The sequence below is a fragment of the Staurois parvus genome, unplaced genomic scaffold (genome assembly GCF_062004578.1).
Source record: "Staurois parvus isolate SC_StPar_1 unplaced genomic scaffold, SC_StPar_1.0 ptg000454l, whole genome shotgun sequence".
Classification (NCBI taxonomy): Eukaryota; Metazoa; Chordata; class Amphibia; order Anura; family Ranidae; genus Staurois; species Staurois parvus.
The window spans coordinates 1,784,464-1,804,531 of NW_028318250.1; positions in this window are offsets into that span (position 1 = coordinate 1,784,464).

Here is a 20,068-nt window from a genome sequence, read left to right on the forward strand (position 1 = left end):
ATTAATGTTGGTATTATAGCATCCCCTTATATGTGACTCCATTCAAGCTACATTTGTGACTTGCACAAGGCCACTGAGCTGACTTTGTTTCCAGGCAGAAGAAATCACACCAGTCACATTTTTAGTTTTTAGCTGTAAGAGGCTTACATGAAGTAAGGCTTATTTTAACCTGTGCTGTATATAGTTGTGTATAAATTTAGGGATTGTCTTTCTGCCCTCATACAGTATCCATCTTGTACTTTTATGCAGTACCCTGTGCCAGAGTAAGTAAAATCCATTTAATACATTTGTCACAAAATGACTCTTTTATCTAAAATTTTGTCTTAGTGATAAATGACTTAGTCACTTTGCAGAACATTATTCATGTTGTATTACATTCAAGGAGAGAAACTCTGATGGATGTTAAGGAGTATATGATTAACAGTGGAAATTAGTGCAGCAGAGTTGCTTAGGTTTGATTTAAAAGGGAAAGGGCAAATGAGAAGATCCAACGCCAGCAGTGACACAGTGTAGAGCTAATGTAACTTCGATAAACCATAAATTTGATCAAACTTTAGCACCAGGCACAAAAGACAAAGTGCTTTCTTTTGCTTTACCTAATATATATATATATATATATATATATATATATATATATATATTGCCAAAAGTATTGGGACGCCTGCCTTTAAACGCACATGAACTTTAATGGTCTCCCGGTCTTAGTCCGTAGGGGTTGAATATTGAGTTGGCCCACCCTTTGCAGCTATAACATCTTCAACTCTTCTGGGAAGGCTGTTCACAAGATTTAGGAGTGTGTCTATGGGAATGTTTAACCATTCTTCCAGAAGTGCATTTGTGAGGTCAGGCACTGATGTCAAACGAGAAGGCCTGGCTTGCAGTCTCCGCTCTAACTCATCGCAAAGGTTTTCTTTTGGGTTGAGGTCAGGGCTCTGAACAGGCCAGTCAAGTTCCTCCACCCCAAACATGCTCATCCATGCCTTTATGGATCTTGCTTTGTGAATTGGAACAAGAAGGGGCCATCCCCAAACTGTTCTCACAAAGTTGGGAGCATGAAATTGTCCAAAATGATTTGGTGTGCTGAGGCCTTATGAGATCCCTTCGCTGAAACTAAGCGACCAAGCCCAAACCCTTAAAACTACCTCACACCATAATCCCCCCTCCACCAAACTTTATACTTGGCACAATGCAGTCAGGCAAGTACCAGTCTCCTGGCAACCTCCAAACCAAGACACGTCCATCGAATTGCCAGACCGAGAGTCGTGATTCATAACTCCAGAGAACACGTCTCCACCGCTCCAGAGTCCAGTGGAGGTGTCCTGTACTTCACTGCATCTGACTGCATCTGCATTGCACTTGGTGACGTAAGGCTTGGATACAGCTGATCGACCATGGAAACCCATTCCATGAAGCTCTCTATACACTATTGTTGTGCTAATCTGAAGGCCACACGAAGTTTGGAGGTCTTTAGCTATTGACTCTGCAGACATTTGGCGACTTCTACGTGGCCTGCCACTTCATGGCTGAGTTGTTGTTGTTCCCAGTTGCTTACACTTTGTTATAATACCACTAACAGTTGACTGTGGAATATTTAGTAGCATGTACATTTTGCGGATGAATTTATTACACAAATGGCAACTTACCACAGTACCATGCTTGAATTCAGTGAGCTCCTGAGAGCGACTCATTCTTTCACAAATGTTTGGAAAAGCAGTCTGCATGCGCAGGTGCTTGATTTTACACATCTGTGGTCATGGAGGTTATTGGAACACCTGAATCCAATAATTTGGAGGAGTGTCACAATATTTTTGGCAATATGGTGTGTGTGTATATATACTGTGTATGTGTATATATATATATATATATATATATATATATACACTGGAAGGTCAGGCTTATTTTAACGTAAAAAGGTAAAAAGGGAGAGATCAAGGGGCATTTCCCTGACTTGATTCACATTTTGCTAACACTTCCAATACTTGTAAAATAAAGGATGTGGAAATATGGATTAATTCACTGACCTAGGGAAATTACTAATATTTCTAGGGGGCAGACATTTATTGGAAATAACAGTGCTAGTCAGATGATGCCGGGCAAAGGTAAATTGGTGAATCCCATCAGAGTGAGCACAGCAGAAGACAACTGTGAGTTAGTGGATGAGTTGCAAATTAACAGTTGAAAAAAAGATGAATTATTGCATCAGCCTCTTTCTAAATAGATCAGTGTGTAACCCCAAATTTTAACATAAAACAAAGCAATTTTCCTATTACAGCCTATGACAAGCAGTAGCAGATAAAAACTGCCATCCTCCAGTGCAGGTAAAAAATGTGTTTGGTCCTTTCAATATCCATAAATCTGCACACTTTATTTGGGGAGGCATGGCACAAGTACATTTCCTGTTGCAGCTCAATGGTGACCTACTTTACATGTTTACGGTTTTTAGCAGTATCTTAAAGAATATGTATGGTATATATTTTCTTTATTTTGTATTGTATACATTTTGCTTATATAAATGTATATATTGTTTTTATTTTTTTAAGGGCAGGACTAAAAAATAAAATTGTAGATAATATTTTACTTGTTTTGCCAGGTAAATATGCAATACTTCATATGAATATTTTATGTTTATTTGCAGATGCCAACCATGACATTTTCTGCTTGGAGTTTGCATGTTCTCCCTGTGCCTGCTTTGTTTCTTTCGAGTATTCCAGTTTCCTCTCACATTCCAAAGACATGCTGGTAGGTTAATTGGCTCTTGTCTAAATTAGCCCTAGTATGTATATGTATACAGTATGTACAGTGCTCAGCATAAAAGAGTACACCCCAACAGATTTGTCAGAAAACCTTCACTTTCTTTTCAGAATCAACATTTTCTATGGGACATTATACTACAAAATACTCCCACAAAAGTGGGCCATTGATTGCAAACAAGATTGTTAATTTGCACACACAAAAAAGTATTTTTCCTAACAAATTAATTCAAGACCATGTTGCAAAAATGAATACATTCCAATGAAAGTCTTAGGAGCAAAGCTAAATTTTAGACAATAAAATCCTAATTAAGAATTCAACTACAGATTAATATGATCATTCATTAAACAGGTGTCCAGCAAACAGTTGATTATAAAAGGGCGTTACTTAACAAAGAAAACCGCTTCCCATTTCATGCTGTTAGCAATGGCACCACATGGAAGAGAAATGTCACAAGGTCTAAGAAAGAAAATCATCTCTTTACACAAGAAAGGTGAAGGCTAGAAGAAGATCAGCAAAGCTTTACTTATCAGTCAGCGTACTGTAGCAAAAGTGATACAAATATTTAACAAAGATGGAACTGCAAAACAATCTCACAGAGATGTCCAGGCCGTCCACAGAAGTTATTACCTCGACAGGATCGTCTTCTGATGAGAAGGGTTGAAGAAAATTGCCATGCAAGTTCACTGCAGTTAGCTAAAGAAGTAATAAGCAAAACTGGGGCGATTGTTTCCCGTGACACAATACAGCATACACTGCAGAGGAATGGAATGCATGGGCGTGCCCACCTAGAATTTGAAAGGGCCCATGCTGTAAAAGAAGAAGACTACTGGGACTCTGTACTCTGGAGTGATGACACCAAGATAAATGTTTTTGGAACTGATGGCTTCAAAACTGTATGGCATTGCAAAGGTGAGGAGTACAAAGAAAAATGCATGGTGCGTACAGTGAAACATGGTGGTGGTAATGTCCTTCTGTGGGGCTGCATGAGTGCTGCTGGTGTCAGGGAGCTGCATTTCATTAATGGTATTATGAAATCACAGATGTACTGCTCTATATGCTCTTAAGGCTGGGTTCACACTGATTTGCGCGTTTTCTGTGCGAATTCTGCACCGTATCAGAATCACACCCCGTTCATGTGAACCGATGTGGGCGCCTATGTTAAGTTAACAACACCCAGAAATTGGTCCGCAAAACACGGTGTGATGTGCAGAATCCCATGTGTGAATACCCATGCGATTCGATTCTAGGGCTGACCCAAAAAAGGGTGCTGGTGCGGTGCGATTTGAACCATACAAAATTTATGGCTCCAATTGCACCACACACAAATCATATGTGATTTGCACAGGAATGCAGTGCGGTTCCTGTGCGAATTAGGATTTGGATCATTGTATGTGTTGCTGTGCATCGCATGTGATTCGGACTGCATTCCTTTGCAAATCACATGCGATGTATCGCACCACATTAGTTGAACCTAGCCTGAAAGAGAAGATGCTACCATCACACGTGCCCTTGGTCGTCATGCACTTTTCCAACATTACAATGATCCAAAACACACACCTAAGGCCACTGTTGCATTTCTGAAGAAGAGCAGGGTGAAAGTGATTCAGTGGCCAAGTAGGTCTCCTGATCTGAACCCAATCGATCACCTATGGAGAATTCTGAAGAGACAAGTTGAGCATCACTCTCCATCCAGCATCCAGGCTCTAAAAGAGGAGGTTCTTGAAGAATGGCAAAAGATAGATGTTATAATATGTCGGCAACTTGTTCATTTCATGCCTAGAAGACTTGGTGCTGTCCTTACAAATCATGGAGGTCATACAAAATACTAGATGTACTAGTTTTTGTTGTGGGGTGTATTCATTTTTGCATCAACTAATTTGAATTTAACTGAAGATTTTGTAATCTAAGTTATATTATTAACCATACTTCCATATAATAAGCTGAATAAATGTTCTATAAAACTCAGTTTTATAAAAATTTTGGAAATTGTTCTTGTCTTCATTGAGGTATTGATTAAAATCTTACTTTTCAAAAGGGGTGTACTCATTTATGCTGAGCACTGTATGCGAGTTAGAGACCTTTGAATGTATGCTCCTTGAGGGTCAGGGACTGATGTGAATGTACAATATATATGTGTAAAGCACTGTGTAAGTTTACAGTGCTATATAAGTACCTTTAATAATGTTTTCCTGTATAAAACTAGCTGGTCTGTTGAAAAAGTTTGATTACAGATTTCAAAAACTCAAGGTCTAATTTACAAAGATTTAAAAATGTACTCATTCCCCTGATTCCAGTTCCCTAACTGCTCTGTTCAGAGGGGCCATATGGATTTACAGTCAATGAAAGAAAGAGTATGTATAGATGTATAGAGCGGAGAAAGTTTACAATGAATGTATGTTTTTTTTTATTGTGGTTTGTGCCCCCTCATCCCCTCGAAGGCCCAAGGTCAAAGTGAAAGAATCTCTTCAAGGCTCACCTCATAAACCACTTAGGCTCACCTTCCTTGTGCTCTATAACGCTCCTACTCTAACCCTGTGTAATTTCCATGTTGGATGGAGACAGTAGTCATTCAGGAATAAGCATTGCTTCATAAGGTCACATACAAAGCATTGAGTATTTTACTGCAGCCCAGACATAGCAATGGAGCGGTGGGGAGCATGGCTAAATTGGGCTGTGCATTGGGGTGTGATATAAGAGTTAGCTCATAGGTGTACGAATTCAATTTTTTAGTGTACTATGGGGTTGGTTCTAAATCTCCACATTTTTTGAAAAATACACTTTTCCACCTGAAACATGTCAGAAGTGACCCCATCTGCTCTCTAATAAACAAGAAAAGCTGTAGCCCTGAGTCTGGTGATTCAAATCCTTTTTTGACCGATTTCCTGGCCAGCATCAGGGCATTTCTCAGAGAAGCAATCAATAAACACTACACTTAGCTTCTTGTAGGATAGAGGGTGCACATTAAAGAAGATGCTTGCCCTTAAAGATACTTTGTCACTATGCCCTGGACGATTCAAATGAATCTTTAGGGGAAGATCAGATTTCCATCAGTGGAGTCTGAAGGCAATCCAAAAACACCCTACTGTCAGGTTCATTGCTTTTACACTGAGCATGTTATTTTTTTTATCAGTACTTACCTGGTATAAAGGATAAAATACCAAAAATAAATTGGACTTTTAGGGTGTTCTCGTGTGTAAAAAATACATCCATTATCATTACATTTTTATGCTTTTATGTATATTCATTTAAAAACTGATTAATAGATCTATAAAATGTAGCATTCTGGTCTGGTATACTTACCTGGTATAAAAATTGTATCTATGTGTAAATACATTCATTTGGGATGACACTGTTTCTATTGCTGATGGATAAAAAAATGTGTGGCTGATAGCTAGATAAAGAGAAAAGCTGATTCTTTGTCTCTGAGCTTACTGTGTCTAATGGTCCAGTAAATCCGAGGTTGGTTAAAAATATGTGTAAACTTAACCACTAAAATCTCATGTAAACTTTACTATGTTAACATATTTACAGAACTTATTTTCAATATTTTTAAAAATGCAATGTTCATCAAAACAAAATCCAGTGATCCTACATAAAGTTCCTTGTTCAGCTGCCATTTGTCATAGATGGACAATGCTCTGTCCCTGTCTCACAGTTGAGCTCTTGAATTGTCACCCTGTCCCATGGGTCACATGGGTTTCCTAAGGTGAATACAAGTGGCCATTTCATCACAGCTAAGCTGGCTAAACCCACTGTTTTCACTATCAGGAAACCCTCTCTGATGAATGCTATGCAACTATAGCTAATGTGCATGCAAATAGATCAGAAGTGGCTGTAAAGATGACGCAGGAAATCAGCTTTGAGATGCAACCATAGATGATATGAATAAAGATGAATAAAGTATTTTATTGACAAACACAATTTGCAATTGTTTATGAAATACCAGAGACATAACTACAGGAGTTGCAGGGGTCACAATTGCGATGCGGCCCAATGCTCCTGGAGGCCCGTGTGGCTCCCCTATACACCTGGATAGGAGGGGTGGCATATAGAGGAACCAATGCCCTCCATTTTCCTCCTGCAGCCACTGAAAGTCTGCTTCTCTTCCTCTCCCTCTGGCATTCAGAGACTGCAGGAGAAAAATGGAGAGCATCAGTTCCTCTATATGCCACTCCTATCCAGGTCCTGCTGCCCCTGGATCCCTGTGTGCTCTCCCAGCCCCCCCCCCTCATCTCTTGCAGCTCTGCAGGTTTCCTCCCTCCCCTCTCCCGCTGGCTGCTACATGGGATGCTTTCAGGATGATCAGGGAAGTGACTGGCAAATACTGTATGTCATTTACTGGCCCCTTATTTTTCTGAATTGTACTGATCACTAACTCTGTTCTTTCATAAATGAAACATAGTAAACTGTGTGTACTATGCTTCAGTTTGTGAATGAATGGGAAGCTCTGTACAGAGCTATTCCTGTCCATTAATTCTGCACTGCTGAGGCTTCAGAGATGAAGATTGAGGACTGTGTCTCAAAGGTGGAACATCAAAGGTCTGTTTAGACCCGATACCTCACCAAAGCTCCTCAATGTGGCTCCAAAAAATGTTAAATAAACAATAAAAAATAAAATAAAACAAAATAAATAAAATAAAATTGTAAAAAATAATATAACAAAAATAAACAACTTTGGACACCAGTGGCAGAATTACCAGGGTCTCAAAGGTGACACTTGTGACTGGGCCCTGGCATCCCGCCGCTGTGGAAGGGCCTCAAGATGGCAGGAAGGGGGTTAGCTGCAGAACATGTGAAAGGGTCCTGCTGCATGACCGTAATAAAAGGCTCCACGGCAGGAGTAAAAGGCCCTGGGATCAGTGGGAAGGGCCCTGGCTCGGAGGGAGGGTCATGATTTCTTGCACCGTGGCCCTGAAGTTACTTGTTACACCTCTGTGAGACACAGTATTAGTAACCTAAGTTTCATCCAGTCAAGGTTTATAATTACTTGTCTTTGATAAAAACGAACTATTATGCCAGCATCAGAAAATTCTAAATTAACATTGTTTAAACATTTTTGTTTTAAACATATGACATAAAAATGGTGTTTGCATGATGAATGTATAGATCCTTCAGATTCTGTCATCTCAACCTTCCATTTTACACTTATCCTAAATCTAGTTCTGCTCTCATAGGAATGTAAAGGAATATATTCATAATATACAAAATATAGTACATAGCAGCATTGTATATTGTTTAAATTCCACAACATTAGAAAAAAAACACCAATAACTATATAACTATGCAAATGTGTATTTAGATGTGTTTGTTGGTAATGTAGTGTTGTTTTTTCATGTTTTTCTATTAAGTTGCTTAGACCAAAAGGACATTAAAAATAAATAGAATAGTTTGGCTGGTTATGGCTTAGGATCTTATACTCACAGTATAGTTCCAGCAAAACCTTTTTCTAGTGTTCGATAAATTGGTTAAGGGAGAGAACCTTTGTAAGATTTTCATTAATGTCTGTGTCTCCAATGAGGAAATCTAACGTTTCCTGAGGACTACTGTAACTGGGAGAAAAAATGATGGGGAATCTAAAACGTTATGGATGTTACTGGAACAGGACCAGAAAGAGCATCTTTGATGGAGGATACGTGTTGTGATGACAAAGATGGGATAGTGCCTCATTTTGGTGAGATTTCCAGGTACCCAGTGTCTCTGGGAAAGTATTACTGATGGGGACACAGGCAAAAATAAAAACCTGACAAACTTTTTCCACTCTATACAAAACTGATAAAAAAGTTTTGACTGGAGTAACACCTTAAAGAGTCTTAAGATTCCTTCATTTATTTGTGTATGAAAATCCAAATGATGAACCATAGAAAAAGGTCTACACTGCATCCTGGTTTACTAACACATTTTCCGGTTCTTGCTTGTAATACTTGCCTGGTAAAAACTAGGAGGCAGTCATTTACCATATTGAATTCCCTCAACACTAGAGGCGCATAGTAATCACATTAAAATATAGGACTGTACTCCATTTACATTTATGCAATGCTGTAGCAGCCTTCATCTCATGATTGTTAACCAACAGAGTCAAATAGATTGTAAGCTCGAACGAGCAGGGCCCTCGAACCCCTCGTATACTGTTGTGTTACTGTATTGTCTCATGTACTCTCTCCCACTACTCTCTACAGTGCTGAGCAAACTTTTTGGTGCTATATAAATACTGTATAATAATAATAATAATAAATATACCTTTCCAACATAGACATTAATCTTTCTCTTACTTTTAATATTTGTGGCTGCAGTCAGTGTTTGCTTAGTATATGTCATACAACATGCATAGCTCCTAGAAAACCTGATCATTGGTGAACTTGTCTGCAATTTGATATCTGCTAATTCATGCAGAATGTTACAATACATTCAGCAAAGTATTAACAGCATCTTAATACTTACAAATATATCGACACTTAAAGGCTTTCTTAACCTGGCTGTGTTCCATTTGGACGTCCATCTATGTAGCCAGTATTCCATTCCAACCCTATTAAGAGCAAAGCAAAATTGGATTAGCAAGTAATGAAAAAGTAATTTAAGAGAAAGACATGGCGTTTCTTGAAATCCTTTCCTCCAATGATACACTGAAATTTATTACTGCCACGCAACGTTTTATGCGCAAGGTCCTTGCTGGTACTCACGCTAATGTACTCCAGCACTGTTAACCTGTACCTCTTTTTAAAGGACAAGTGAGTTTTTATATATAAGGGACATCTGTTCCAAGCAATATTGCTAGTGAATTTAAATCAACTTCTCGGAAAAATAAGTAATATTTCTCAAATTAATGCATCACAGGTTTGATAGCTGGGCAGGAACAAAGGTGAATTGAGAAGTTGGATGTGTCTTACAATACAATATAAGAGCATGTGTTTTATGGTTGTTCAAAGCCTTTTTAAACTTAGCTCATAGTGGAAATAAAGTGCCAAAATATTTTTTTTTTCAGTAAAATGAAAAATTGAATTATTTAAAGTCAAATACATGGTTGCATTAATCAATAATTCTCCAAAATATGATTTTAATAATAATGATACAGGGCTTGGATATTTAAACTTAAAGTGTTATCTGCCTGTATTTTTCCATCCCTTGTTCCCCCTTTTCATCAACATGCTAATGACATTAAAAAAAAGACCTTTCCATATTCATTACATGCCTTATTTTAGACCCATTTGTGTCTATGCTTCTCTATGCAATGTTGATGGATCATGGCTGGTGGGGGCAATGGCAGAGTACTCTACATCGCTTCCTGAAAACATAGCACTCTGCTTCAGTACTTCTCTTAAGAACCATCCTGCCCTAATCAATGAATTTGGCTGGCTCTCGGGAGGAGTTATGCGAATATTAAAATGCCTTAATGGGTGGGTTTTAGTCTGGGGGGGAGTGGGAATTCCTAGGCAGATGATATTTGCAGGCAGAGTACCCTAGGTAACACCCCCATGTGATGCTGAGCCTCCATGATTGAAAGAATCCAATCAGTTAACGGAGCTGGCCAGAGACAGCCAGGCTGGGGAGGAAGGGCTGGGTGATGTCTGATGTTCTCTAGCCAGGAAATGAGGCAAGCTTGATTCAATTAATGCAGCCTCTAATGTGCAATGGGAGAAGCTCAGTGTGCAGTGATATCAGAAAAAAATTCGGTACATGAATGAGGCTATACAACTGTGCAAGACTGAACTTAAGGCTGGGGTTCAGCTTTGATTAACTTTTTCACATAGGCTTTGAATAGGATGATTTGGACTTCAGATGGAGTTTCTAAAGATTCATGATCTTCCTGAGTTATTCTGGAATATAACCTCTGTAATATATTCTTAAACAGACCATAGATGATTACATTTTTTCATTCAGCCAGTGGGTTGAATGAAAAAAGATGACACATTTGATGTGTATGGAGGAATCCTCCCCTCTGAGCCTTTGTATTCTGACAGCAGTATGACTTCCCCACCATCAGAATACACTGATCAGTGTAGCCGGAGCCAGTGATCGAGTGGAAATTTTCCAACATGGCGGTTGTAAAGAAGTTGATCGGTAGATTGACTTCTGTATAACCACCCTGCTTATACATGGATCAAAATTTGGTCTGTCCCTGCTGAACCAGATTAATTTAGATCCATGAATGGCCAGCTTAAGCATGGTATAAAGTTTACTCCTAGAAGGGTATGCCCATACAACTGTTTTAGATGCTCCATCCCTCCACTGTGCCTTTACTGCTGTTTAGGATCATTCTGTGTAGATTGTCCCCATCCTCTCTCACAGATTACAACCATGAAAATCTGAAAATTCAGAATTTTAACAAAACTTGTATCAACTTGGAGGAGATTTCCCCATCAGTGATGACCCAGCAGATAATCAAAATCTTCTATTCTCCATTATATAATAACATGGTGGAACTTAAGTTTTAAAGCTATTAGAATTCATTGCAGCAATGACAAAAAAGATGTTCTATCAACCTTGCATGATTTCACATATTCACAGTGTATTCTGCTTTTCCATTATAGGGAGGAAAAAATATTTGCAACTCATTTATGAGTGAGATAGGCAATCTACAAATCACAGTAAAAACATAGGAAAATAGTGCTGTTAGATGGGCCCTATAGTTCTCCAGGTCTAGTTACAGGTACTGCACATTTCCCTTAACATCAGCTTTTTCACCTTTTTTGAAATGGTTGTATGAATCTGGGGCTTTTATTTGCATTAATGGATGAGAATTATACATTTTAATTTTCCCACAGAAAAAATAATGGCAAGAAAATGTTTATAGAGATTTACCGTTTTTCTTTTTTTCAAACATTAGCAATAAAACAAGAATAAGAAGAATAATGTCCAGTGATTGGTTAATAGCCCATATTTTTTCCAATATGCAATTAAAGGGCAGCCAAGCAATGAGCGTTGCACAAGAGTTAAGTGTAGTGCATTCAATAATATGTTTAAACTACAAGATAAGAGATAAGAGCTTCTGTGAAAAGAAAATGTAAGAAGATAATTTCATAAATTATCTGCTTTAGATGTTATCAGTTTTGTGACACTCATTACAAGCGAATATAAAAGTCAGGGCATTGCTGCATTTACTCATGCAAATTAAGCAGCCAAGAGCATACAGGATATATTTCTCTCTATATATTTAGATTTTAACATCTTTTCTTCTTTAGCTGACAGTGCACTGATGATTGCAACACAGTAAACAGTGCTACATAAATTGCTGCTACTTTGCAAACACGCGTTAATAATAATATTTGCTAACATTAATATCGACCAGCTAGCAATGCAACTAGTTTAAATGCTGCTTGTAGTAATTAATGAACCATATAAAACCCACTTTGCAGGGATTTGTACAGACCCAGGTCTCATACCCAGAATTTTTATGATGCTGTGGTGTTTTGGGGTTTTTTTCACAGGGAAACCAATCAGCCGCGATGTACACTACAACCCAATCACATGTTACATGTATGTACAAACATGTGCAGGTAAAAATGTTTAGGAAAAGTGCATCACCAGTGTTGTGTGGCTAATTTAATTTCATGCTTAGAAGACAAAGGGGAATAAAATACTACTTTCATACTGAAACACCAGCATTCAGGAGGCAGCAGCAGGCGAATTCAGAAAAAAATTACATTTGTGTAAAAAAAAAATATATATATATATATATATATATTATACTGTATGTGCAGCATTTTAGTGAAGATCTAATGATTGCTTTTTCAAATATGTTGAGAAAAGTTGACAATTTCCATGTATATGTGTCTGTGTGTGTATATATATATATATATACAGTTGTGTTAAAAATAATAGCAGTCAGACATCACTAGCCTGATCAATCACTGTTTTTGGTAGAAATTATATTTCTACATTGCAAATAATTTACTAGCAGGTGTAGAAGAGTAATAGAAATCCAACAGACCCAACAATCATGACATGCATGCTGCTGATTCTGTTTAGTTGAATCACTAATTGAAACGGGCATGTTCAAAATAATAGCAGTGTGGAGTTCTATTAGTGAGGTCATTCATTCTTTGAAAAACAGGTGGCAATTATTGCCCTTATTTAAGGAAGGAAGGCAGCAAATGTTGTACATGCTGGTTACAGTGCATTTCTCTCTGAAATTCTGAGGAAAATGGGTCATTCCAGACATTGTTCAGAAGAACAGCGTACCTTGATTAAAAAGTTGATTGGAGAGGGGAAAACATATAAAGAAGTGCAGAAAATGATAGGCTGCTCAGCTAAAATGATCGCAAATGCTTTAAAATGGCAACCAAGACCTGAAAGACGTGGAAGAAAGCAAAAAACTACCATTCGAATGGATAGAAGAATAGCCAAAATTGCAAGGACTCAGCCAACAATCAGCTCCAGGAAGATCAAAGAAGGTCTAAAGTTACCTGTGAGTACTATTACAATTAGAAGACGCCTATGTGAAGCCAAGCTATCTGCAAGAAGCCCCCGCAAAGTCCCACTGTTGAAAAAAAGACATGTGCTGAAGAGGTTACAATTTGCCAAAGAGCACATTGACTGGCCTAAAGAGAAATGGCGCAATATTTTGTGGACTGATGAAAGTAAGATTTGTTCTTTTTGGGTCTAGTGGCTGGAGACAGTTTGTCAGACGACCCCCAAACACTGAATTCAAGCCACAGTACACTGTGAAGACAGTGAAGCATGGTTGCGCAAGCATCATGATATGGGGATGTTTCTCATACTACGGTGTTGGGCCTATTTATCGCATACCAGGGATCATGGATCAGTTTGAATACATCAGAATACTTGAAGAGGTCATGCTGCCTTATGCTGAAGAGGAAATGCCCTTGAAATGGGTGTTCCAACAAGACAACGACCCCAAACACACCAGTAAACGTGCAACATCTTGGTTCCAGACCAACAAGATTGATGTTATGGAGTGGCCAGCCCAATCCCCGGATCTCAATCCAATAGAAAACTTGTGGAGTGACATCAAAAATGCAGTTTCTGAGGCAAAACCAAGAAATAGAGAAGAACTGTGGAATGTAGTCCAATCATCCTGGGCTGGAATACCTGTTCACAGGTGCCAGAAGTTGGTTGACTCCATGCAACACAGATGTACAGCAGTTCTCAGAAACAGTAGCTATACAACTAAATATTAATTAAGTGATTCAAAGGAAAGCAAAATCTTCAAACATTTTTCAGTTTATATAGTGAATGTTTGAGTTTGTAAAGAAGAATACAAACACTGCTATTTTTTTGAACAGTCTAATATTCACTTTTCTTCAATTTTTTTAGAGGAACAACACAAATGTAATATATTTTTCTTCATGTTTTGATTTGGAATAGAATGTGTAGTGTTCCCAATGCATTTGTGTGTATGGAAATAAAAGCGATTAGAAGGATTTTGAGCTTTATTCACTTTTTTCAACACACTGCTATTATTTTGAACACAACTGTATATATATACAGTATATATGTAAATATTAACTTTTTTATCTAAGTAACAGCAACACTATTCGAAATAATGCATGTGTAAACCTTTACAATGAGTTTTTCAAAATCACACAATATTTAAAGTGTTTTCTTAGTTCAACAAATGCAAAAGAATACCTGTGGATTCTGCCAGAAATCCATTGCCATCCTGTGTACTCTTCCATTTTCCTGTCCAGGTTACCTCCATGAGCTACAGAACATCTGGGGATAAGGAGAGGGTGAGATGTTTTGTAGTCCTAACAGACTTTCTTTTGTAGGATGACAATGCTACTTCTCCATAGGTACAGTAAGTGAACCTCGTCACCCTAGGCCAAAAGCAAGTTAGTGGAAGGAGCACCAGATGAAAATAACAGAAAAAAAGACTAAGAAAGTAAAATTAATGTAGACATCTCATCTAAGAACATGTAAGCTGCAATACATGATATTTTTGTTATTACATTGGAACACTTTAATCCATTGACTCATACACACGATAAGAAAATCGTATGAAAATTTCCATATGAGGAACAATCTGTCGATTATCTGATTGTTAGTGTAGTGATTTTCACAGCTGATTCTGACTTTTTGGATGACAAAAAATGAGGGTGAAAGCTAGAAAGTTTTTAACGTACATGAACACAACATCATTTTGTTTAATGTGTACAGTAATCGTACGGAAATAATTGAATTAAAAAAAAATGCACATGATTAGAAGCATAGATCAACCCTACACTTCCTCTTCAATTATGCAAGTACGTAGCTACGTTTGCCTTTGTTGGCTGCAAATTTTCTTACAAGTCAATACCATTCCGGCTGCTTCATGATACACACTTTAGTGGAAGATAGGACCATTGATCGACCAATTTTCTCATAGTGTATACTAGGCTTTCCCTAAATTCACAAACTCTTTTTAAATTGGTATTTTTTCTGTCTCTACTCAATCACACACACACCCAAGTATTGTCCTTGTGTAACCATATGGGCCCCTTTCTAAGTTGTCCAGCAAAATCTTTACAATGGAAAAGCACACAAAAAACATTTCTGTTGGAAAACTGGAGATTCTGCACTGTTGACAGCAACAGACCACAATTCTGTGTATCTCTTTTCTTTAATGCTTGGCTTATTGCTTCTAAATAGAGGGGATAAACTAGTAGAGGCATGGGACACATCTAAGGAGCTGTGTGTATCTGTAGGGGTATGGGGTACTGGAAACCCCCAAAACCAAAACTGCACACATGTTATGGCATAAGGGTGTAAATACTAACTTAAAAAAAAAGATCTTGATGAAGTGATGCTCATGGAGAGAATTTATTATACTTTATTGGATAAGATGCACTTATTTAACAGAAAATGGGAAATTTGGAGAACTCATAGGCATTTACTATATGACTAAGGACCACTCATGTTTTGATTGATTGAGTCATTTTCTTGGTAGCTGTATAGCTATGCCTACCTTTCTACCTATATTGCTCATGTACTTAATTTCTTTTCTTTTTCTTTCTTTTTTTTGTACTTTACATGGTTGTACCATTTGAAATGTACATTACAGATGTGCCTTGTTCCTGTTGCATATTTTGTTTGATGTTGTACTGCCATTTTTCAGTCTATTTCTTGACAAAAAATAAAATAAAAATGTTTGTTAACAAAAAAAAAAGATCTGTCACATATCCTTGATTGAGTGAAATGATTCACCTGTCCCAAATTGGTTGTAATCATTGGGATTTCCAGTAGTAGGGGACTGGATATTTTTCCTGAGGGGGGTTCATTTTCCTCAAATATAAAAATTTAGAGACACCCAGAAGAGAAGAATGAGGTGCCATGCAAACTGTGGGTGTGGCAAAATTCTACTAACAGTGAAAGGGACTTAAAACTTCAACCTGAGTATAGAGAGTACCAGGATCATAAGTATGCAATGTACAAATCACTAATGTAAAAAGTGTGTAAAATACAAACTGCAGGTGTCAACATTGGGTATTACACAGAGTGCAGGGCTCAGTTGTATGTGATACAGTGTAGGAGGATGTAGTATTTGATGACAATACTGCAAGGTTCATATGTATGTAATGTACATGTGCAGAGGTCAAAGGTATGTAATATAAATAGCACAGGGGTCAGGTGTATGTAATGTACAGAGTGTAGGTGTCAGGAGTTGGTAACACTCAAAGTGCAGGGGTCAAGTGTTTGTAACGTACAGTACATAGTGTAGGGTTCAAAGGTATGTAATATAAATAGTGCAGGGGTCAGGTGTATGTAATGTACAGAGTGTAGGTGTCAGGAGTTGGTAACACTCAAAGTGCAGGGGTCAAGTGTTTGTAACGTACAGTACATAGTGTAGGGTTCAAAGGTATGTAGTGCAGCTCAGAACACAGCATTCCTTATGATTCATTTCATTACCACCCTCCTATGTATAGCACAGTAAACATACACACGCACTCTATACATATACATATACACACTAAATACACATACACATGCACTCTATACATATACATATACACACTGGATACACACACACACATGCACTGTATACATATACATATACACACTGAATACACATACACATGCACACACAATCATGTGCCTCAGATGATATTATTGTAAATCACTGCACCAGCTCAGTCCACAGCCATCTTGCCCCAAAATAAACCAGGTGCTAGTTCAGCTCATTGCTGCAGTTTTGAGAGGCAATCATAATGGATGACTTCACACTTGTAAATGCAACTTTATTCCATCAATATAAAAGGGTAAAAACACATCCACCACGCCACAAGATAGGGAGAACTGCTAACGCATTTCCGACAAACAGTCACTTACTCATGGCATACCTGCACGTTTAAATACAAATGATAACCAGCATGTTCATTGTAAACAGCTGACCTCAAGGATGCTAATTGTTTGCAACAAATGTCAAAAAGCATCATAAAAAACTCTGATGCCTAGCCCGACACCAATGGTATGATTTAGGGGTCCGGATCCCCCTTATCCCGCTCCATATCTTTGCCATAGTGCAGTAGCAACCAAATACATTCTTAGATATTCAGTCAATCGCTTAGTCAGAGAGATTGTCAAGAGTACAGAAAAATGTTAACAATTTGCAATTGATCTGTTTTAGTGAAAGAAAAGGAATGTGTCCTAAATGTAAGTGCATTTTTATTAAAAATGAACACATCAAGAGAAAATTAATAAAGGGTACGGGTGAGCTGGAAACCTGACACCAAAATGCCTGCATCTGTTTGCGTCTTTAGTGATTGTGTGTAAAGATCCCTAGGAATGGTGTGGGTACTGAATGTCCAGCAAAGAATTGGTTGTATAAAGGGCACAGCCGCAGGCAGAAACTGGGTTGGGTGTTTTGCCTGCAGCAAGTATTTGCCTGCTTTAGCCCCAATAAAAGATTAATTCTGAGATTTAGATAGCATCATCTAAGTGCTGCCTTTGCTATTTTCTCATTATAAAGTGTTTTTGAAGGTTATATCGATTCTAAAGTGAAGTTTTGTTTTCCGCCTGGAAGTTCTGCTTTTGAAGTTTCTTTGTGCGTGTGTTATTCATTCGAACCAAACCGTCAGTATGTGGAAGAGCGAGCGCCGGAATATCAGGTGCACTCTCCCTTGTGTTTCACAGATAACAAAATATCTCTGAAGTGTCAGGTGCTCTTCCACAATTTATAAACACCAGGAATCACAACGGTGTTACAGTAAATAGAACTTTATGGAAATGTAATTGGAATTAATTCAGGCGTCACGCAGAGCATCATTTGGCCGAGGAAAACACTAGGAAAAGTTTTCAATGAATTGCTGTAATGTTTCAGCTCAACATAAGCAAAACAAGAGTAAATAAATTTAATATTTATGTTTCATTTCCATTCTATTGATCTACATTTTTAAGTAATCCTTTCCATATTTTTTAAAGCTTCATATTGGGGTCACTTAGGAGAGTTTTTAAAGACTAATACTGATACACTGGTTTCAAATTGATAGATATTGCTGGACACATTAGCTGGGTAAACACATTTATTTATTTCAGGTACTTATATAGTGCCGTCAATTTAAATAGCGCTTTACATACATATTATACATTTACATCAGTCACTAACCCATTCCATAGATTAAGTCATTGTAAAAATATACTATATTGCCAAAAGTATTGGGATGCCTGCCTTTACACGAATGTGAACTTTAATGGCATCTTAGTCTTAGTTTGTAAGGCTCAATATTGAGTTGACCCACCCTTTGCAGCTATACCAGCTTCAGCTCTTCTGGGAAGGCTGTCCACAAGGTTTAGGAGTGTGTCTATGGGATTGTTTGACCATTGTTCCAGAAGAGCATTTGTGAGGTCAGGCACTGATGTTGGATGAGAAGGCCTGGCTTGCAGTCTCCACTCTAATTCATCCCAAAGGTGTTCTATCGAGTTGAGGTCAGGACTCTGTGCAGGCCAGTCATGTTCCTCCACCCTAAACTCGCTCATCCATGTATTTATGGACCTTGCTTTGTGCACTGGTGCGCAGTCATGTTGAAACAGGAAGGTGCCATCCTCAAACTGTTCCCACAAAGTTGGGAGTATGAAATTGTCCAAAATGTCTTGGTATGCTGACTCCTTAAGAATTCCCTTCACTGGAACTAAGGGGCCAAGCCCAACCCCTGAAAAACAACTCCACACCATAATCCCCCCTCCACTAAACTTTACACTTGGCACAATGCAGTCAGACAAGTACTGTTCTCCTGGCAACTGCCAAACCCAGACACATCCATTGGATTGCCAGACAGAAAAGCGTGATTTGTTACTCCAGAAAACACATATCCACTGCTATAGATTCTAGTGACGGCATGCTTTACACCACTGCATCGGGCGCTTTGCATTGCACTTGGTGATGTAAGGCTTGGATTTAGCTGCTCGGCTATGGAAACCCATTCCATTAAGCTCTCTATGCTCTGTTGTTGTGCTAATCTGAAGACTACACAAAGTTTGGAGGATTTTAGCTATTGACTCTGCGGACAGTTGGCGACTTCTGCGCACAGTGTGCTTCAACATGCACTGACCCTGTGCTGTCATTTTATGCAGCTTACCACATCGCGGCTGAGTTGCTGTTGTTCCCAGTTGCTTCCACTTTGTTATAATATCACTAACAGTTTACTGTGGAATATTTAGTAACAAGGAAATTTCACTGATTGACTTATTGCACAGGTGACAACCTATCACAGTACCACACTTGAATTCACTGAGCTCCTGAGAGTGACCCATTCTTTCATAAATGTTTGTAGAAGCAGTCTGCATGCCTAGGTGCTTGATTTTATACACCTGTGGCCATGGAAGTGATTGGAACACCTGAATCCAATGATTTGGAGGGGTGTCCCAATACTTTTGGCAATATAGTGTATATGCCAGATGCAGCAATAATTTAGTGTTCAGTCATGTAGCTTGCTTTTAATGTTAGGGATGAGCCAATAGGTTCAGTTCATGGTAGGTTCGACAAATATTACTGAATTTCAGGTGCTGAATAGGAATACCATTGAAGTCAATAGGAGCCGAATATTACAAAAACCATAATGGCCATTTTCTAGGCTGATAGGCAAGGGATTGTCAAACAAATAAAGTGTGTTTGTGTGTGTGTGTGTGTTGGGTGCTGGGCATTGCTCTGGGGAACATGTATTAAGACAAACCATTAAAACCTTTTGAACCAATAAAAAATGTTTGGCAGAGAGCAGTGATTTTAATAACATTTAAAGGTCAATCTTAAAAATGCTACATTTCTTTAAGTATCATACCCCTTAACCTACCTGTAAAGTTGGGCATCTGTACAATGTATATAACCTACTACAGCAAAACGGACATTTACAAAGCAAAATAATGCTGTTTAATTGCTGTCAAATTA